Source organism: Lactuca virosa, chromosome 9, assembly GCF_052849685.1.
Source record: "Lactuca virosa cultivar CGN04683 chromosome 9, Lactuca_virosa_CGN04683_v6, whole genome shotgun sequence".
Taxonomy (NCBI): Eukaryota; Viridiplantae; Streptophyta; class Magnoliopsida; order Asterales; family Asteraceae; genus Lactuca; species Lactuca virosa.
Genome location: NC_136434.1, coordinates 290,003,517 through 290,026,945, shown reverse-complemented (window position 1 = coordinate 290,026,945; position 23,429 = coordinate 290,003,517). Strand labels below are relative to the sequence as shown.

General features: G+C 36.4%; 1 long non-coding RNA gene across 4 annotated transcripts; it reads left to right on the top strand.

The window, feature by feature from the left end:
• Positions 1–6,213: 6,213 nt before the first annotated feature.
• Positions 6,214–9,115, top strand: LOC145138405 (uncharacterized). 4 transcript variants are annotated; one of them, XR_013721519.1, is made up of 6 exons: positions 6,214–6,647; positions 6,775–6,879; positions 6,997–7,103; positions 7,183–7,258; positions 7,378–7,459; positions 7,948–8,512. It is a non-coding gene; the product is annotated as an uncharacterized LOC145138405 (long non-coding RNA). The 4 variants fall into 4 exon arrangements; XR_013721518.1 differs by lacking the exon at positions 7,378–7,459 and adding an exon at positions 8,560–9,115 and having other exon boundaries at positions 6,219–6,647; positions 7,948–8,214; XR_013721516.1 differs by lacking the exon at positions 7,378–7,459 and adding an exon at positions 8,560–9,115 and having other exon boundaries at positions 6,220–6,647; positions 7,948–8,186.
• Positions 9,116–23,429: the final 14,314 nt, after the last annotated feature.

Below are 23,429 nucleotides of genomic sequence, written 5' to 3'. Positions count from 1 at the left end.
TAGACCTGGCTGAGTACGCCTTTCGTACTCCTACTTATGCCATGCATAAGTTTCTAAAACCTCGCCTCCAAGTAACCATCTACGCAGCTCGTAGAGGCAATCTATGCCCTGCGTAGATCATTACATCACACTTACACTTAGAAATTAAACAAGAGTGGATCGGGTGTTATAGTTTTGGTATGGATTGATGATTAGATAACTGTTGTATGATGTGCTTGCTAGTTAATGTGAGGGTTAATCAAGGTGAAATGTTGTCTACAATGAGACATTCTTGAGGCTTGAGCATCAGATTTATAGTTAAAGCATAAGTAGAGTCACTTATTTAGTTATCATCCTAGCTTATTATACTTAAATCTATGACTCTGTATGTTAAATAGTTTACTAGAATTGATAGTATTTAGTGTTTAATTTTTTTTTGTGATATTTTGTTATTGATTGTAATTGGGGTTAATTTACAATAATAGACTCCATATAATGTTGTAACGTCTTTTCAGATTTTGGATGGTAAAGCTCATATAGTTCAGCTATGTGTAACACTAGCATCATTGTTCGTTAATGTTAATTGTGCTTCCTTCCGTGTTCATCCTCCTGATCCTGAGGCTAATTTTTCTTGCCAGATAATGTTGAATCCAGAAGACATGCAAAATTTGCATTTTTTTGAAAACCATACTTTTCAAATATACATATTTGCCAATATCATTACAAGAAGCATAACAGCATGCCTTTACCTCATTGCATGAAGTGATCCATCCGAGTCTCTACCATTATCTATCGACTGAAAAAAGACCTTACGTGGGTCTGGTATACAAGCTTGACCACGAGGGGATAAATTTTGGAAAGTAATCGTTGTTGCTGAAACAGATGCTCTGGGATCAAAAAACATATAAATATGTATCAATTTTTTTTTGAAAACTTCATTTTTAAAGTATTATTTTCGAAATCCCTACTATATGTTGGCAAAACTAAAAAAATAAAAAACAATTATTTTTCTTTATCTACGGATATTTTCTATATAATTCAAAAATGATATTTGAAAAAAGAATTTACAAAAAAATGAATTTTTGATGCATTTTCATATATTTTTGTGCATATGCACATTTAAAAAAAAACATGTGCACAGGAACATGCACACAATTGTTTTTTCAATTTTTTTGTAATTCACTTAAATATGTCATACCCAATGCAAATATGAAATTTTGTGCTAAAATTAAATGTAGATAAAAAGTTCATTGGTTCACTCCCTCAATTTACTTATTGGTTCACTCCTTCAATTTAGTTTTTTATGGATTTATATGCATATAAATAAGTCTATGCATATGCGTATGCATATTAATACACATATACATATGCATATGCATCACATGCATATATATATATATATATATATATATATATATATATATATATATATATATGCATACAAAAATCTACATATACATATACATATGCATGATATACATATGTATACATTTATATGCATATATGTTTATTAATATGCGTATGTAAATATTTATATGTATATATATATATATATATATATATATATATATATATATATATATATATATATATATAAGAATAAGCATTTTCATATGCATATGAATAAACATATGGATACATGTATATGTGTAAGAATAAGTATATGCATATAAATATACATTTACATAAGAATAACTATATGCATATGCATAAGAATTAGTATATACATAAGGAAAATAAATACATATAATTATACGTATGTATATGCATATGCATACACATATAAGAATATGTATATGATATATGCATATTAATATGCACATGAATAAACATATGCATATTTATAGTATGACATATCCATAAGAATAAATATATGCATATGCATATGCATAAGAATAAATATACACATAAGGCAATAAAATACATATGGTTATGCATATATGTATGCATATGCATATGTATATGCATATGCATATTCATATGCATATGAATAGGCGTACGCATATGCATAAGAATAAGTATATGTATATTCATATGTATATGCATATACATATGAGTATGTATATACATATGCATATGCATATACATATGCATACAAATAAGTATATGCATATGCATATGCATATTAATTAGTATAGGTATACGCATAAGAATAAGTATATGTATAAGGTAATTAAATATATATGATTATGCTTATGTATATGCATATTCATATGCATAAAAGTATGTATATCACATATGCATATGCATATGCATATACATATGTGATATACTTACTCTTATGCATATACATAAACATAATCATATACATAAGCATAATCATATATATCACATATGCACATGCATATGCATATACATATGCATAAGAATAAGTATATGCATATTTATAAGAATAAGTATATGCATATTTATATTAATAAGTATATGCATATTTATATTAATAAGTATATGCATATGCATATACATATGCATAAGAATAAGTATATGCATATTCATATTAATAAGTATATGCATAAGAATAAGTATATGCATATTTATAAGTATATGTGTAAGAATGAGTATATACATAATGGAAAAACAGAAACATTTGCAAACAGGGACGATTTTAGGTAAATAAAAATCATTATCTGGGACCATTTTTGTTCATATAAATTCTTATAGGGACCATAGGTCTAATATCTAACAAGTTCTCTTATTTTAGACAATCAATGGAAAATTACATATAAAAGTAATAATTGTTTGTTAATTTAGTTGGACTCTAAAATTGATCAAAAAGAAGTAGAGGATTTAGTTGTGATGAATTAAGACCCTTTTGAGTATGTTTCACTTCTGTCTAGGGCATTTATGTCCAAGTTTAAAGAATGGAAAGTGTGTCCAAGTGCTAAATGTAGCTTAAGGGCATTTATATCCATTTTTAAAAAATGCAACCTTTGGACATTTTTATCCACGTTTAATATTTACAACTCAGGGGTATTTGTGTCCAAGAAATATAAGGAACTAATGGGCATTTGACTCTGGTTGCAAAAATACAACCAATGTAAATGATGAATACCAAAAAATGTTAAATGTTGAATAAGAAGAAAATGAAACACGTGATATTTCATACATGATCTTTTTCCAACTATTCCCTCTAAGTTTTCATCTCAACAAGTGCCTCTGTTGATCAGTAATAGAGAGCAATCCGGTAATTCAGATCCCTAAGCATATAATCCAACTTAAACCAATGCACAAATTATCATAATCTTATTACGAGTATAAGAATTTAGAATAGTAAGAAGAAAAGGAAGAACTTGTTTGATGCAACAACATACTCATTGTTAGAAAAAATATCATTAAAAAGTATGGTGGAGAATTTTTTACCTGTTTTGGTTTTCTTAATTGGAGGGGTCCCTCTCAGAGAAGCTACATATTGATCATATATTATGAAGCTTTTCAGTTACCAACTTAGTGAAAGGGAAATGAATACATGCTTCTCTTTTCTTAAACATTATATGTTCACTGAAAATTTGGAAGAAGAATTGAAACAAATAGTAGGTGTGCTTAGAGCCCTGGACATAAAATCAACGGCAAAGGAAAACATGATTGTTCACTATCTAGATACCAAATGAAAAATATTGAACTATTCAAGAAAGTACACTAAAAGAAATACACTCATTTGGAAGCTACTGATAAATTGATATTAACAGTAAAATAATAGTATACAATGTTAATGTGGCATAAGTGATAATTTCGCATAAACAGACGTATTAATGATTAATGAAGTTTTTATGCCAATATTAAACTAAATTCCAGAACAAATAGAATGATCGATTGACATAAAAAAACAAACGAAATCAAGTAACACAAGAGGAAATTGAGAATTTATGATAAAATCGATCAATTTACTTGATAAGTAAAAAAAAATCAACCGTGAATCAGTCGGTGATGATTGAAGAAAGAACGAAACCAATTTCTTGATTAATATGTTATTCTAGTTCGACAAAAAATCGATTAAAGAGGTGAACTGAAAGAACAAATAGATCGAATGTATCAATTTATCGGAAAAACAAAGCTAGAATCAATCAGATGTTGAGAAAATTGTGAACAAATGATGCGGCGATGAAAAACCATGTGAAAAAACATATGCATAAGAATAAACATATTCATATCTATAAATATGTGAAAAAGAATAAGTATATGCATATTTATAAGTATATGCATAAGAATAAGTATATACATAATGGAAAAATAAAAACATTTGCGAATCGGGACAACTTTTGGTAAATAAAATTAGTAGCCAGAGACCATTTTTGTTCACATAAATTCTTATAGGGACCATAGGTGTGACATCTAACAATTGCTCTTATTTCAGACATTCAATGGAAAATGACATTTAAAAGTAATAGTTGCTGGTTAATTTAGTTGGACTCTAAAATTGATCAAAAGAAGTACATGATTCAGTTGTGATGAATTAAGACCCTCCTGCGTATGTTTCACTTATGTAAAGGACATTTATGTCCATGTTTAAAGCATGAAAAGTGTGTCCAAGTGGTCAATGTAACTTCAGGGCATTTCTATCCATGTGTTACAAAATGGAACCTTTGGCTATTTTTATCCAAGCTTACAATATTTTTATCCAAGTTTATAATTAACAACTCAGGGGTATTTGTGTCCAAGAAATAAATAGAACTATTGGGCATTTGATTATAGTTGAAAAAAATACAACCAATCTAAATGATGAATATACCAAGAAAATGTTATGTGTTGAATAACAAGAAAATGAAACACATGATGTTGGATACCTGATCTTTTTCCAACTATGCCCTATAATTTTGCATCTCAATAAATACTTTTTATTGATCGATAAGAGAGGGAAATTCGGTAATTCAGATCCTCGAGCCATATAATCCAACTTAAACCAATGTACAAGTTATCATAATCTTATTATGAGTACCCTAAAAAGTATGTAAAGTACCTTGTACATAGTGCTAAACGCAAACCCTATAGATTCATGAACCTCAACGTGACTGTAAGAGAGATAGATTTCACATATCAAGTACTAACAAAAACTAAAAAATAAAAAGAGAAAAAGGTAAAATCATAAATGTACCTATCACAAAGAGTTGTACGAATGGTGGGAATAAGATCATCCATGAAACTTAACAACTGGCTCCTACCAACACTAGCCATCACTTCACTCAGTACAATGCGGACACCCTGTAAATCAAGGAACGTTCAGCTTTACGATAACTATTATATGCATATAGATAAAAATATAATTATATGATACCTTCACTTATGAGTTCATATGAATGAAAAGTAGTATTCTTAGAGATATCATTTATAATTTTTGTCAAAAAATAATAACAGAAAGATATAAGTAAAATATATGCATCGAACAAATGCATATAAAAAGTGTCAAATAAAAGATTCATTTTTTTTGCAATAAGTTAAATAAATAAGTTAAATACAGTAAATAATTCATAAGAATCAAAATAAAAATATATTCTTACTGATTATGTTACATAAATACCTGGATTACCAAATTCATAGGGAGCTCCGGTCTTTGCGTTGGACAGTTGAGAACAATCAACGTTTGATCTAACGTTATTTAAACCTTGAAGAACTGTAATACAAATAAAATATGCATCGAACAAATGCATACCTATTCAATTTAATTAATATTTTTTTTGAAAATCATTAAATCAATCAATTAAATGCAATTATAATCTTTAGAATTAACTAAAATCAATTGTTAATTGAACTAACAATACTATTCTACTATGTTTCATAATGCATTACTTATTTTCTTAGCGACATCTGTAAATTCCATTGACGATACAGACGTTGATTTTGACAATGAACTAAAATCAAATGTTGATAGAATTGTTGAAGATATTATATAGAATTGAAATGAGACAATTTTAAGAAGATAAACAAAGAATCATGATTTGACGATTTAAAGAAAAGATTGAACCAAATCAAAATTCCAAGAATTTAGGGATACGATCAAAGTTTAATTTGATTAAACAGAAATTACAAAACTTTCATGCAAAGAATTTAGTTATACGATTATTAAATTAAAAAGAATGAGTTTATAATAGGTTCTTTGGTTCATTACTATAAAACGAGTTCGTTGTTAAATTTCATTATATATATATATATATATATATATATATATATATATATATATATATATATATATATAAATTCACAAACCAGTTATGAACAATACAGTTTATTATGTTCATACTTTTACCAAAGCAGTTTCTGCATATTGCTTCTTTTGATCCTTCTCTGTTTTCATTTGGCAGATTTACTCTTTTAGTTTTTCCTCAAATTGTTTTGCCCCCAAACTTTGTTTTATTTTGACGTATAAGGTCCTGGTGTCCCCTTCAGCGACTGTGTAAGCCAATAAGAGTTGGATTGCTGTCGAACCGCTCACTTTTTCCTCTCCCAAATCGACTCGTCCTCCACCAAATCGAATGCAGGTGGATATTCCCTCGGCTTCGTCATCATTCTCCCTCAACACTTCTAACATGTATGACCTACGTAAAAATGAAGAGGAACTCGATACCCTTTTACATGTTCTCTTTTCTAATTACCAGCACTGAGAAAAGTGAGAGAGAAAGATGAAAGAAATCAAAGGGCGCAAGCCAACACCAACCCCTTCGTCAAGCCCTACACATGTATGAACAAACACATTTTTTTCCATTTGCTGCTTCTTTTCTGTTCTTACTTTGACTTTTAGTTGTTTCATTTGTTTATGTAATGTTTCTTATAAGATTGTCGTGGATTTTTTTTTTTTAAATTCAGGACCTTCATCTAAATACAAAACCATAACTTTAAATTCGTGGAATTGTTGCATCAGAGGTACTGCAGAAGTATCCAAATATATTGTTGAGTCTACTTGCCCGCCAGGTGTTTAGTAAATTGCTTGAATGATATTTAAAATATGGACCAACTTTTGTTACAACATCCTTATGTAATTTGGTTACATAACAATTTTATATTATGGATTTTGATTATATTTTGTAGAAAGATACATGAGGAGAGTGTTACAGCTATTGATTTCTTCTCATTTAACTCTAAACTTTCAAGAGATTGCTCTCTTATGGGAGATGATTACCATGCGAGTTGATAAGGTAAACAAATATATACTATGAAACAATAATCGTTAGGTTGGTCTATTCAAATTCTAAAATAATTTTTTGTTTACTACAGGCTGCTGCTATAAGCATAAGTTCAGTTTATATTTGAAAGATGAGGTCACCATTACTTTTGCTGGAGCCGCAGATAGGTATGCAAGATTATACTATAACTTACTTGCAAGTTTATTTAGAATTTTAGTTGCAAATTGGTGAATGATAATTTGAATTTTGGTTATTTTTTAATCATTGAAGTGCTACTTTTTTGTAGTGTTATAAAGTTTTGGGATACAAGGAACCTTAGAACTCCACTTACTCAGACTAGTGTTCACGACAGAATAAAATAGAAATGAGTATGTTTTCATGTTGAAAATTGTTAAAACAAATACAAAAGTGATTATTAATTAATTAAAATTACATGGAATTTAATTTTCTTTCGGGTAAGATCATACAACATATCTAGCCTCTCCCAAGATTTAAATGGAGTATATATTTCAGCTTCATGCATGGACAACAGTTAGATTTTTAAATTCTTTTTACCATTTTACCCTTTACCCTTTTTATCTTTCCAATAATTTTGTTCCTTTTTTACTTTTAGTATAAATATTTTGGAAGAAAAGTAGAAGGATTGAACCTTGAAAAGAGGACCTAAATCCCTTCATCAAACTTATTTATGAAAATAGGTGTTGAAGAAATTAGGATCTGGACTATGAGAATTTTTTGTTCTTGAGGGGCAGTAACATTTTTAGGATATCCTTCTGTAGACTCTCATTGCCAATTTTAAAACGCATAAATATTCGTATACGAAAACACAAATTATCTAAAGAAAAACCTTTTGCAGAAACACGTAAAACTGATGCTGGATTCAAATGAGTTCCAAGGAACTTTATCTTTACCATCAGAGTCACAGGATTTAATGATGTTGCAAAACCACTTCTTGTCACTGAGTCTGTTAAATCGTGGTAAACGTGTACGTATTTGACAGAATGGGTATACATCATTCAAGCCAACTATGAGATTTTGCATCATTGGGAGAAATAATGACAACATGTGAGAAGATTACTTGGCTTCTTTCAGAGGGTGAGAGGTGGATAGAACCCGAGTATATGTATTCAATTATCTCCCTTTAATTTGATTCTATTCAATATTTCAATTACCAAACAACATTACTACAAAAAAAAGTTGAAAATTAATTATGTTTTTGTCACAAAGTCCTCGAAGTGTCTCATGTTTGAATAAAACAAAACAATTGGATAATTTCAAATTCAATATATTAAAATTTCAAAATTAAAAAAAAAGTTAGATAATTGTTGAAAAATAAAATATTGTTCTATTCTTACATTTTAATATTAGCGAATATACACTACCACGTGTCTGTGTTACCGCCTAAATTTTTCTGTTAGAAAGTATAATCATATTGTTGGATAATTTGAAATGTAATTGGTTTTTTCAGAATTATTGCTCAACTTGCAAGCTCTTATCATACACCTATGAAGTGTCACACCCTAAAACCGGAACGGCGGAAACGTTCGGGCGTGGAGGACGTCATGTTCAGTATCACAACAATGCAAAGTAGCAAACAAGCAACAACATCATCCATTGCATTAATAATATAATTTCATACAAGTGTGTTCTGTCAAGTTATATAGACACCAAAAATATACATCAAAATAAAAGACGAGTCTTGAACGAGCTCCATCTTCTCAAAACCTGGCACCGGTACCTGTCTACTGGTGAGCTGAGAATACAAGTTATTTTGAAAGAGTTTATCAGCTTTAAAGCTGGTGAGATCATAAGTATATTAGTGTCATTGTTTGTATGAAAGTGTTTGTAAGTCTGTGATTGTATAAGTTTGTAATTGTTTGAACTCTCCTAGAAAACCCTATGTTTCCTACTAAAAGTAGCCTTCTACCAAGGCATCTAGTATCTATGTGTGTCTCTTGTAAGAGTGTGTATTTTCCCCAATCTGACTATCATTAACCAAAAATATAGTTTTTATATTTTTGTTTATTGTGTGAATATCACAAAGTAAATGTAATGGGAAAACGAAATAGTATTGTAGTGTTGTATTAAGTAACTACTGCTGTACTAACTACTTTAAACCAATTGTTATTTAAAGTACCATGTGATCGGCCTGTATCCTGCTACCGACTCTATAGAAAAACGACGATGTAAGACGTCGTAAGAAATGACGTTTGACACCCGTAGACTTGCAAGTCCCACTGTAGCGAGCAGCAAGGTGTAGGATAGTCAATCCAGTATAGATATATACACAAACTCATACGCTCCCCACTTAAGGAGATTCTGGATACAAAACGGTCATGACAGGTAATGCCATGCCCCGTTACGTGGCTCACATAACTGTAATAATGTTCTAGTATATGAATGTACTAGCTGTATTGTGTGTTCTCTCCCTGTCTAGCATGTATGTATGTTCTCTCTGTATGGTATTGTTTGTTTCTCATCATAGTATTCTATTATTTGTTTCTCATCATAGTATTCTATTGTTTGTTTCTCATCATAGTATTCTATTGTTTATCTGTTATTGACTCATGTATGAACTGACTCATAGTATGTTTCACTGTTCTAGTAATAGTATTAGTATCTCCCTAAACAATACCTATTATAGTTTACTAGTAATGTTGTTTGAATGTAGGAACATGTTTGTATACCTTTGCTACCCAAAGGTATTGAACTGAATGAAAGAAGGAACCTTTATATCTATATACATATACATGATATATAACTAGGATTCAAACGACCTTCAGACAAATAACCGGAATACCCTAAGTCCACAACCAAACAAGGAACAGGAAGTAAGGTGAGCTATCAGTCCTAAGTCCTTTCAATCCTACTTATATAACTATATCTATATAGGTACACATTTAACAGAAATATAAGTTTAAAAGAGTTTAATAAAAGTATTTGATATGTAAAAGAGTTTGTAAAACAGTTTGAAGTAAAACAGTTTGATAACACAGTTTGAAAAGTAAGAAATCCACTTGTTTGGTAGTTATTAATCACATGTGATTGATATAATAACTATAATTGTTCAACTTGTATTCCCCCACCCCCCCATAAAAGCATTTAAAATCATTTAAAAGGTTAATTAAGGGGTATGAACTCACCTGTAGTGAGTGGTTTTGATGAACGGATGGTATAGGATGCTAAGTGTCAAGTGAAGACTTGAACACACACGCGGATCCTATTTAACATATAATGATACATATATGAATACAATTAGTGCTTATAACAACTAATTATTGAATTTGCACCACCTAAGGGACTAGTAAAAACTTATTTTGAAGTGTTACAACCATATATGATTGTATATAAGGGGTGTATGGCTATACAAGGGAGTGTATGGTCAAAATACACACTATTTGTGTGTGTGCGGCCAGGGTGTGTGTGCGGCCGCACGCTCCCTATGGAATGTGCCAAAACGTATTTTAAGGCTTTAGGACTCATCTAGGAAGGTTTCTTACTTCATGAGTTAGCCTTATATGGAGTTCATTGCCATTTTTGGACCTAAAAATAGTGTGTGCGGCTACACTTGGTGTGTGCGGCCGTACACATGGTGAGTGCGGCTGTACACACTTGAAGATCATATGAAATGGCGTTTTTCATGTGTAAATTTAAGGGTCTTTAGCTTATAACAAGCTATTGCAAGTGTATACCCGATTTAGAGGCTTAAAAGTGTAGTTAAAAGCCCCAAAAGTAGTGTGTGTTCTTGGTGTTCTTGGTGATCTAACACCAAATAGGTGTTTTCAGGGATCAAATCAAGGAAAAAGGCTAGTTAAGGTCATGTATTAGCTACTTAAAGGATGAATCACTCACTTGATTGAAGATTGAAGTGAAACTTTGGATGATACTTGAGAGAAAACGAGTTCTAGCTCTGAAGAAGTGGAAAAAGTGTTCAAAATGGCTAAGTGTTGGATATATAGGTGGGAGTGTGCGGTTGGGATGGGTGTGCGGGCACACACACCTGTGTGTGGCCGTACACTCAAGTGTGCAGCCGCACACTCCATGTATTGGAGTGTTTGGCCCGATTTTGCTTGATATGCATCGTGTTATCCCATTTCTAGGTTCCTACCTTAATTGTACTGGGTTTAGAACACTCAACTAGACCCCATACCGTGCTATAAGGTAGCGAAACTAGTCTACCTTTGATTAAATTGATCCATTGATAGAGATAGAAATTTCTGGTTGTCACATCATCCCCCTGTTAGAGGGAATTTCGTCCCGAAATTAGAGTTTAAGTAAAATAAGTAGTTACAAATAACTAAGTAAAAAGACGAGGATATTTCAGTTTCATCTGCTCCTCTCTCTCCCAAGTGAATTCAGATCCTCGCTGGGCGTTCCAGCGAACCTTCACTATCGGGATACGGCTTTGCTTTGTTTGCTTGACCTCTCGGTCCATGATCTCTACAGGTTCTTCCACGAAGTTGAGGCTCTCGTTGATCTCGATCTCGTCGAGTGGGATTACAAGAGTCTCGTCGGACAGACACTTTTTCAAGTTCGAGACGTGGAAAGTAGAATGTACGTTACTGAGCTCGCGAGGTAAGTTAAGTTTGTAAGCTACAGGGCCGATTCTTGCGAGAATCTCGAAAGGCCCTATGTACCTTGGATTTAGCTTTCCACGCTTTCCGAAGCGTATTAAGCCCTTCCAAGGTGAGACCTTCAATAGAACACGGTCGCCCACCTGGAAATCCAACGATTTCCTTCGTTTATCAGCGTAGCTTTTCTCTCGGTCTCTAGAGGCTTTCAATCGTTCACGAATCTGAACGATCTTCTCTGTCGTTTTCCGAATGATCTCCGGACCCGTGAGAGTGCTTTCAGGAACTCGTCCTTTAGCTAACTGGGTATCACCCACCTCAGCCCAGCACAGAGGGGATCTGCACTTTCGGCCATAGAGGGCCTCAAATGGAGCAGCCTTTATGCTCGTGTGATAATTGTTGTTGTAGGAAAATTCGACAAGGGGTAAATGAGTATCCCATGCTTTCCCAAAGTCAATCACACAGGCTCGCAACATATCTTCCAAGGTTTGGATAGTCCTCTCACTTTGTCCGTCGGTCTGTGGATGGTAGGCTGTACTCATGTCCAGCCTAGTTCCTAGGGAACTTTGTAGCGACTGCCAGAACCTCGAAGTGAATCTACTATCTCTATCTGAGATAATGGATATGGGGACACCGTGCAGTCGTACAATCTCCCGTATGTAAGTTCTTGTAAGCTTCTCCATCTTGTCTGTTTCTTTGATAGGCAGGAAGTGTGCGGACTTGGTCAATCTGTCGACGATGACCCATATGGTATCAAGTCCACCTATTGTCTTGGGCAACTTGGTTATGAAGTCCATAGTGATCTGCTCCCACATCTATTCAGGTATCTCCGGTTGCTGGAGTAATCCTGACGGTTTCTGGTATTCGACCTTGACCTTGGCGCAAGTAAGGCATTTACTCACGAAGGTAGCAATCTCTGCTTTCATGTTAGGCCACCAGTATAACTTTTTAAGATCCTGATACATCTTATCTGAACCTGGGTGGACGGAATAACGAGTGTTGTGAGCCTCGTTCATGACCAAGTCTCTGAAACCACCGTGTTTCGGGGTCCAGATCCGATCCATGAGATATAAGGCTCGCCACCCTTGACTTCCAAGTTCTTATCCATCTCTCTCAGGGATTCACCCGCCACATTTTCAGGTTTCAAAGCGTCGAGCTGAGCCTCCTTAATTTGTGTGGACAAGTGTGAATGGATAGTCATAGTCAATGATTTGACTCTACGACCAAAGTATTCTTTCCGACTTAGGGCGTCAGCTACTACATTGGCTTTACCCGGATGATAACGAATTTCGCATTCGTAATCACTGAGTAGCTCGACCCACCGTCGTTGTCTCACGTTGAGCTCCTTCTGGTCGAATATGTGTTGTAGGCTTTTGTGGTCTGTAAAGATAGTGCTTCTTGTTCCATACAGGTAGTGTTTCCAGATCTTTAGAGCAAACACAACTGCTCCTAGCTCAAGATCGTGTGTGGTGTAGTTGACCTCATGTGTCTTTAGCTGTCTCGAGGCGTAGGCGATGACCTTACCTCGCTGCATCAGAACACATCCGAGTCCTTGATTTGACGCATCGCAATAGACGACGAAGTCTTCTATCCCTTCGGGGAAGGATAGTATAGGTGCGGTGCACAAGGCTCGTTTGAGCGTTTGGAACGCCCTCTCCTGCTTCTCTTCCCAGTCAAAGGCCACGCCTTTCTGGGTCAGTGTTGTAAGAGGTTTTGCAATGCGGGAGAAGTTCTGTATGAACCTGCGATAGTAGCCAGCGAGGCCTAGAAATTGACGAATTTCTATAGGCGTCTTTGGTGCTGACCAGTTCTCAATGGCCTTGATTTTGGAAGGGTCCACGTGTATTCCCTCGTCGCTAACCACGTGCCCTAAGAATTTGACTCTTCTGATCCAAAATTCGCATTTCGAGAACTTCGCATAGAGCTTCTCCGAACGCAGAGTTTCTAAGACTAGTCGCAGATGTTGACTATGCTCCTACTTACTACGAGAGTAGATAAGTATGTCATCGATGAAGACGATGACGAACTGATGCAAGTAAGGACGACACACCCTATTCATTAAATCCATGAATACTGCGGGCACGTTTGTCAATCCGAATGGAATCACTACGAATTCGAAGTGCCCATAACGAGTTCGGAAGGCTGTCTTCGGGACATCCTCCCCTAGTACTCGTAGTTGGTGATATCCGGATCTTAAGTCGATTTTTGAAAAGAAGTTCGCCCCTTGAAGTTGGTCAAATAAATCGTCGATACGAGGCAGAGGGTAACGATTTTTGACGGTTAGTTTGTTGAGCTCCCTGTAGTCGATGCACATACGAAACGATCCGTCTTTCTTCTTGACGAACAAGACTGGAGCTCCCCAGGGTGAGAAGCTTGGTCTTATAAAGCCCTTGCTGCGCAGTTCGTTAAGTTGACAGGACAGTTCTTGCATCTCTGCAGGTGCTAGACGATAGGGCGATTTGGCTATGGGGGTAGCCCCTGGAACTAAGTCGATTCTGAACTCAACTTGACGTTGCGGAGGTAATCCTGGGAGTTCTTCTGGAAAGATGTCGGGAAAGTCGCGTACTACTGGAATGTTCTGAATGTCTTTCGTTTCCTGGCTCACATCGACCACATGAGGAAGGAATGCGCGACATTCCTTTCGCAAGAATTTCTGAGCTTGATTGCTCGAGATGATACAAAGGTTCGTGCCGGGTTTGTCGCCATAAACTACTAGAGTTTCGCCAGACGGCAGATTAAGGCGAACAGCCTTTTCGTAACACATGATGTCCGCATGATGAAGACTCAACCAATCCATGCCGATAATGACGTCGAAACTTTTAATTGAGACCGACATGAGGTCGATCGAAAAGGAATGGCTATCTAGTGTTAAGGTACACCCTATGTATATACTGTTAGTCCTCTCTGTCTTTCCATTAGCCATTTCCACGGTGAATGGTTCTTTAAGTGCTCGTGATTTTTGCTTAAGTAAATGAGCAAATTTTTGGTTCACGAAACTCCTCTCCGCTCCACTATCAAATAGAATGCATGCATAAGAGTTATCGAGGAGAAACGTACCAGTGACCACTGTGGGGTCGGCAACCGCTTCCTCGTGGCCTATGGCCAGAACCCTTCCCACTCCACCAGCATTCCTTGCCTTAGGGCAGTCCCTCTTGTAGTGGCCCACCTCGCCACAACTGTAGCAAGCTTGGCCCACTCCTGCGCCGGGGACTTGGGTGATTGGCCTCGCCGGAGCTTTACAGAAATGGGCAGTGTGCCCCTTCCTGTTGCAGTTCAAACACTGCATTTCCCGGCATGCTCCTGTGTGGTGGAAGTTGCACTTGTTGCACTTGGGCAAACTTCCAGCGTACTGCTTTACTGGAGCAGCAGCAATGGCAGGTGCTATCGCAGGATGTACTGCCACGACCTGCTGCTTTTTGGCAGCCTTCTTCTTTTTCTTGTCATCCCAGAACTTCCACTTGGAATCAACGGTCCTGGAAGGTTCTGAGATGGCCAGGGTTGTTGTTGCGGTCGGGGTACAAACCCCATGGTCTATAAGCCGCTGTGCCAATCGCTTGGAATCAGCGATTTTGGACGGTTCAGAGATGGCCAGGGTTGTTGTTGCGGCCGGGGTACGAACCCCATGGTCTATAAGCCGCTGTGCCAATCGCTTGCCACTATCGAATGTAGTGGGGTTTGAAGCCAAAACATTTCCCTGGAATGGTGGCATCAGCCCCCCATATGAATCTCTCTATCTTCTTCCCCTCTGTATGAACCATGTTGGGACAGAGGGCCACCAGTTCACAGAACCTGGCGGTGTAGGAGACTATGTCGGAGCCCTTCATGGTTAGGCTCCACAGTTCTTCCTCCAGTTTTTGGATCTCGCCCCTCGGGTAGTACTCTTCGATCATTAGTTCTCTCAGAGCTTCCCAGCCCATAGCATTAGCCACTATTAGAGATAGTGACTTGACATGGCTATTCCACCATGTCAGGGCTTTGTCTTCAAAGGTGCAAGCAGCGAACTTGACCTTGCTCCCCTCTGGACAGGAGCAGATTTCGAAAACCGATTCGGTTTTCTCAAACCATTGCGAGAGGGCAATGCCTCCGCCAGTCCCTCTAAAGGACTTGGGCTTGCAGTTAGTGAAGTCCTTGTAGGAGCACTCTCTCAAGTGCACATGAACTTCACCATGAGTAGATTGAACAGGAGTTCCTCCTCCTGTGGAACCCGAAGAATGATATTGAGCCATGGCTGTAGCCATAGCCGCAACTACATCAGCATTTAGAGCTGCCGTATCGATTTGAGGAGCAGGTGGTGTCGGTGCGGGAGGATCGCGTCTTGTTGATTTACGAGGAGGCATCTTTCAACTATAAGTTTACAAAGATGAAGATATTGATAAGAATTTAATAGGAAAATTGATGATGATGACTCATGGACTAACTCTCCATAGTCCAACAGCACAATTGAATAGCACGATTGAGTGTAGATCTAGAACTAACAGATGATAGCATTTGGATAACAATTTCCATGAGATTAGATATCTGTCAATAATACTGGAATTATAGATGTAATGAGTTCGGGAAAAATGACCTAGAAGTAGGTCTTACATCAACCAAGATAGGAAAATTTTGACAGACTACAACCTAATCAAGACCTAACGGGTCTAAGATTTACAAAGATAGGAAATTAGACTAGAGTTTCTACATAAACTAGGTTATATCCAAAAGAGAAGTCGATGAGACTCTAACGGCGACGAGAACTACTAGAGTGAGTTCTTGACTCTGACAGAAGACGTTCTATGTCCCTCACGCGCCTATCAGATCTTGCTTGTTGAGCTCGAAGTTCCCTGACTTCAGCTTGGGTTTCAGCAAGTTCCCTCTGCAGAACTGCGCTGCGGACCTGAGTCCTTTCATGAGCAGACTCTAGCTGGCGAATATGGACTGTCTTAACGCCAGAGTTGGCGTCAATCTTTATGACTCGGTCGATAGTCGCTCGACCTTGTTCCGTGTTCCGGGAAATCCTACGAACCATGATGGGTAGGACCCTGTCAGCTGAACCTCCCTCGGTGAGGTTGTAGAAGCTTCTATCTCCATTGTAGGGAATGGGTTGACCCTGTTCCTGACTCCATCTATTAAAGTTTGTGGCCCACAGAGGTGTGGGTCCTTGAAATGCTGGACAAGGATTCAGGTTTGGGTCTTGGGCAGCTGGGGGTAGGTTGTTGACTTCTGGGTCTGAGTCAGAATCCTCAGAAAAGCCTTCAGCTTCGTGATCATCCAATGGGATTGGGTGATCATCTTCTGGCTCTTCTCCCAGCCATCCTGCATTGTCGTTGTTGGGGTAGTACGGGTCTCCGGGAAGATAGAATCCAGCCATGATATCTATGCGAGAAAAGGGATAAAGAAATAACTAAATAGACTCACTAATTAGATAATTATAAGATGATCTTTATTAGTTACTTCAACATTTGCGTAGTGCATACAAGCCATATGTAACCAAGACATGATAGACCTTCGAATAAGTGACCCTAACTCTAAGCCCACAACCAAACAAGGAACAGGAAGTAAAGCAAACATCACAAATTCTAAGTCTATGATATCCTAGATACATATAACCTTAGCGTATCCACTCAGCAACTGTTGATATACTAATAAGGACCTATAGTTCTCAAATAAGTAATTAAAGTAACACAAAATACTCCTATAGTATTTTAAGTTTATGTTCTGTTCTACTGTTCTCATTGTAGTAGTGTTGGTAAGTTTTTAGACTTGTTGCAACCTCACAACCACACTTCGGCAAATGCTAGTCAACCCTCGGATAACATAGTTGATCAGGCTATATCTTCCCAGCTTTGACTATATGTCTCTAAGTCTACTCGTGCTGTCCAACAATCGTAATACTTTTGTTCTGTCCTAGTGACACTGATTTTAGTATGAATGCAGGTATGTATACTTGGTTAAATATTTTATTATTTAAAAGTATACACTCTTTATCAGAGTATTTTAATCCCGCTATGTTTATAGTTCGTATATCTTTTATGGGTTGATACACTCGATTCACCATAAACAATGCTCTGATACCAATCTGTCACACCCCAAAACCGGAACGGCGGAAACGTTCGGTGGTGGAGGACGTCATGTTTAGTATCAGAACAATGCAAAGTAGTAAACAAGCAACAACATCATCCATTGTATTAATAATATAATTTCATACAAGTGTGTTCTGTCAAGTTATATAGACACCAAAAATATACATCAAAATAAAAGACGAGTCTTGAACGAGCTCCATCTTCTCAAAACCTGGCACCGGTACCTGTCTACTGGTGACCTGAGAATACAAGTTATTTTGAAAGAGTTTATCAGCTTTAAAGCTGGTGAGATGATAAGTATATTAGTGTCATTGTTTGTATGAAAGTGTTTGTAAGTCTGTGATTGTATAAGTTTGTAAAAGTTTGTAATTGTTTGAACTCTCCTAGAAAACCCTATGTTTCCTACTAAAAGTAGCCTTCTACCAAGGCATCTAGTATCTGTGTGTGTTTCTTGTAAGAGTGTGTATTTTCCCCAATCTGACTATCATTAACAAAAAATATAGTTTTTACATTTTTGTTTATTGTGTGAATATCACAAAGTAAATGTAATGGGAAAATGAAATAGTACTGTAGTGTTGTATTAAGTAACTACTGATGTACTAACTACTTTAAACCAATTGTTATTTAAAGTACCATGTGATCGGCCTGTATCCTGCTATCGACTCTATAGAAATACGATGATGTAAGACGTCGTAAGAAATCACGTTTGGCACTCGTAGACTTGCAAGTCCCACTGTAGCGAGCAGCAAGGTGTAGGATAGTCAATCCAGTATAGATCTATACACAAAATCATACGCTCCCCACTTAAGGAGATTCTGGATACAAAACGGTCATGACAGGTAGTGCCATGCCCGTTACGTGGCTCACATAACTGTAATAATGTTCTAGTATATGAATGTGCTAGTTGTATTGTGTGTTCTCTCCCTGTCTAGCATGTATGTATGTTCTCTCTGTATGGTATTGTTTGTTTCTCATCATAGTATTCTATTGTTTGTTTCTCATCATAGTATTCTATTGTTTGTTTCTCATCATAGTATTCTATTGTTTATCTGTTATTGACTCATGTATGAACTGACTCATAGTATGTTTCACTGTTCTAGTAATAGTATTAGTATCTCCCTAAACTATACCTATTATAGTTTAATAGTAATGTTGTTTTAATGTATGAACATGTTTGTATACCTTTGCTACCCAAAGGTATTGAACTGAATGAAAGAAGGAACCTTTATATCTATATACATATACATGATATATAACTAGGATTCAAACGACCTTCGGACAAATAACCGGAATACCCTAAGTCCACAACCAAACAAGGAACAGGAAGTAAGGTGAGCTATCAGTCCTAAGTCCTTTCAATCCTACTTATATAACTATATCTATATAGGTACACATTTAACAGAAATATAAGTTTAAAAGAGTTTAATAAAAGTATTTGATATGTAAAAGAGTTTGTAAAACAGTTTGAAGTAAAACAGTTTGATAACACAGTTTGAAAAGTAAGAAATCCACTTGTTTGGTAGTTATTAATCACATGTGATTGATATAATAACTATAATTGTTCAACTTGTATTCCCCCCCATAAAAGCATTTAAAATCATTTAAAAGGTTAATTAAGGGGTATGAACTCACCTGTACTGAGTGGTTTTGATGAACGGATGGTATAGGATGCTAAGTGTCAAGTGAAGACTTGAACACACACGCGGATCCTATTTAACATATAATGATACATATATGAATACAATTAGTGCTTATAACAACTAATTATTGAATTTGCACCACCTTAGGGACTAGTAAACACTTATTTTGAAGTGTTACAACCATATATGATTGTATATAAGGGGTATATGGCTATACAAGGGAGTGTATGGTCAAAATACACACTATTTGTGTGTGTGCTTCAGGGTGTGCGGCCAGGGCATGTGTGCGGCCGCACACTCCCTATGGAATGTGCCAAAACGTATTTTAAGGCTTTAGGACTCATCTAGGAAGGTTTCTTACTTCATGCTTTAGCCTTATATGGAGTTCATTGCCATTTTTGGACCTAAAAATTGTGTGTGCGGCTACACTTGGTGTGTGCGGCCGTACACATGGTATGTGCGGCCGTACACACTTGAATATCATATGAAATGGCGTTTTTCATGTGTAAATTAAATGGGTCTTTAGCTTATAACAAGCTATTGCAAGTGTATACCCGATTTAGAGGCTTAAAAGTGTAGTTAAAATCCCCAAAAGTAGTGTGTGTTCTTGGTGTTCTTGGTGATCTAACACCAAATAGGTGTTTTCATGGATCAAATCAAGGAAAAAGGCTAGTTAAGGTCATGTATTAGCTACTCAAAGGATGAATCACTCACTTGATTGAAGATTGAAGTGAAACTTTGGATGATACTTGAAAGAAAACGAGTTCTAGCTTTGAAGAAGTGGAAAAAGTGTTCAAAATGGCTAAGTGTTGAATATATAGGTGGGAGTGTGCGGTTGGGATGGGTGTGCGGCCGCACACACCTGTGTGTGGCCGTACACTCAAGTGTGCGGCCGCACACTCCATGTGTTGGAGTGTTTGGCCCGATTTTGCTTGATATGCATCGTGTTATCCCATTTCTAGGTTCCTACCTTAATTGTACTGGGTTTAGAACACTCAAATAGACCCCATACCGTGCTAAAAGCTAGCGAAACGAGTCTACCTTTCATTAAATTGATCCATTGATCGAGATAGAAATTTCGGTTGTCAGAATGAAGGGAGGTGTAACATCCCAAAAACAGTGGTAAAATGTTTAACTGTTGAGCACCTAAAATATAACCAATTTGTTCCCAACAACCATAGTACTCAACATTCTCAACATCAGAGTGAAATCAAAAGTCAATGCTGAATAAAATCAAGGGGAATGCAATGCGATCAAGTCGGGCCCTTCCCTTTCAAACTGGAAGTACTAGAATATGTTAAACCATAAAGTCGTAAGCACAAAGATTAGTGACTTCCCCAAAATACCACATGTCATACATACATTGGCATGGGCTACCCCAAGGTCTTTCATACAAGTTCCATGGTGTAACGTCCAGATTTTTAAGGAAAATTTTTCATTTTTATGTATTCAGAAGATAAGTCTTACACATGTTATATTACATATTTAATTATAAATGAGAGTCTTAGCGAAATTATTAAAATATTATTTATTGCCTTCGATGCAAGAAAAGTCATGCGAGAGCCTTTCCTCGATCTGAAGAGAAACCTGAAAAGCAGTTATTCAACAACTATAACGCGAGGCTTAGTGAATTCCCTCAAAATACCACATACCACAACATATATACAATGCATACACATAATGGCCTACAACTTATAGCTAGTCCACCTTACATAGCCGTCAGCATGTGGCTGGTCCACTTGTCTTTGGCCTTTAACATACAACTAGTCTACCCGAGTCTATTGGCTTTCAGCACAAGGCTGGTCCGCCCTCAACTCCATGTATATATATATATATATATATATATATATATATATATATATATATATATATATATATATATATATAACAACAATCCACATAACATGAAACTAACTATCGTAGTCTAATTGCCTAAGTGCATACTATAGGGTAACTATATCCTAACATACATAGGATACATACTGGAGTATACAATATAGTGAGGAGAACTTACCTGGATAGAGTATGTGACTCGAAGTTAGGGCAACGCTTCGCCTTTACACTTCACAAAGACCTAAATGCATAACACTAAGTCTTAGCCTATATTCATTATCCTGGTGACTATAATTTATAGTCTAGATTCCTCAACAATCCCATTGTCTACATCAAGATCTATCAAGTAAGGAATAACCAGGTAGGATCATATCGGAGGTAGGGACCATTTGGTATATTGAGTATACTGTTTGGAAATCCCACTTTAGAGACCTCACTAAATCCAGCCTAGACATCACTCATATTAGTAGATCAAAAAGTATAATCACTTAGAATCACTGTTAAATGTTAATTGTAGGTTCTTAATAACGATTATGACTATAATTAAAAGTTACACTTAAATAAAAATAAATGTAGCCTAACTTATAAAGTTTCTAGCAGAAATCGGGTAATTGTGTGGGAAAAACTATGGGCTGTGAGATTCAATTCACCGGTTATCTGACACTGCAGGGCTTCACTAAAGTAACCAAGAACTCGAGAGTAAAGGGATAAAAGGCTAGAAACATTCTAGATCGAATATGGGGAAATTTGTGGAGAAAAGTGCTAAACAATTGGGGTATATATAGGCTGGAAAAGCATGCAAACCATGCACCTGGTCCCCTACGCACCGCGTACATGGTCGGGACCGGTGATGTGGGTCCAGCCATAGCGTGACACATGTTGTAATTCTGGTGGTGTGTCAGGGGGCGTCGCGCATGCTGTCGGTGATCGCGTCTTCGTACGGGAAATTCTGTTTTCTTAAAATTTACATATTTTCTCCATATAAGCTTTGATTTTGAAGCGTTTTGAATCCACGCGTAGATATCGAAGAGATCTACAACTTTCATTTAAACTCTGTCGGCTATTTTTCACTTTATTTTTAAAGCTATATTTTGAAAAGGCATAGACTGTTAAAGCCCGTATAAAAATCATAACTCATATGAATTAGGTCCTCGACTGTCCTTATATTGACGAAATCATATGGATGAGATATTTATTTTAGATTGTTTTTCTTAACAATCGATTGATTTCTATTTTAGTTTCTGCGTCGTACAATCTGTGACAACCCGAAATTTCTATCTTGTACAACTATTCAATTCAATCAAAGTCAGACTCGCTTCTGCTATCTTTTAGCATTTTTTAGAGTATGTTTAAGTGTTCTAAGCTTTGTACATTAAAATTTAGGGTCTAGAAATGAGTTACTTAAAGTTCACCATGTTTCATTCAAGCCATACACACCTTCAAGGGGAGTGTACGGCCGTACACATGGTGTACACATGGGTGTACGGCCGTACACCCATTAGGGCCGTAAACTCATGTCTATAAGTGAGTTATTCCTTCATTATTACTCATTCCTCACACATCCAAGCCAAGAAATCAGATTTCTCTCTCAATTATCATCGACTTTTTCACCCCGATCTTCAAGAATGTAAGTATTTCTTCCGTGGATTACTTGATACATAGCTTGATCTAGTATCGACCATTGATTTCATCCGTGAAATTTCCTCTTTTGGTTAGATCTTCAAGTATTCAACACTTTCACCAAGAACACCAAGAACACCTACTAGTTCTTGGGCCGTGAACTCCATAGGAACCTTCAAAAGTGTGAGTACCTCTTCTATCTACTAGTTAAAGCTGGTGAAACACACGATTCTTAGCCTTAAAACGACATCTAATGCATGAACACCAGGAGTGTACGGCCGTACACCCTTCATATGGCCGTACACCCCTTGTTTAGTGAATGTTTGGCCTCAAACTCATGTTATATTCCAACATAAGATCATGGACACTTAGAGGATGCTAGATAGAGCCTTAGACCACCTTTTTGGCATGTTCTTCAAGGAGTGTACGGCCGTACACTCCATGGCCGTACACACATGTCGCCGTATACACATGTGGCCGTACACCACTTGGCCGTACACACACTAGTGTGGCCATAAACCCATTTTATGCAATCCTTTGTACTTCTAACACTTCAATCTAAGTGTTTCCTAGTTCCTAGGGTGGTTTCCTTACATGATTAGTTGTATAAAC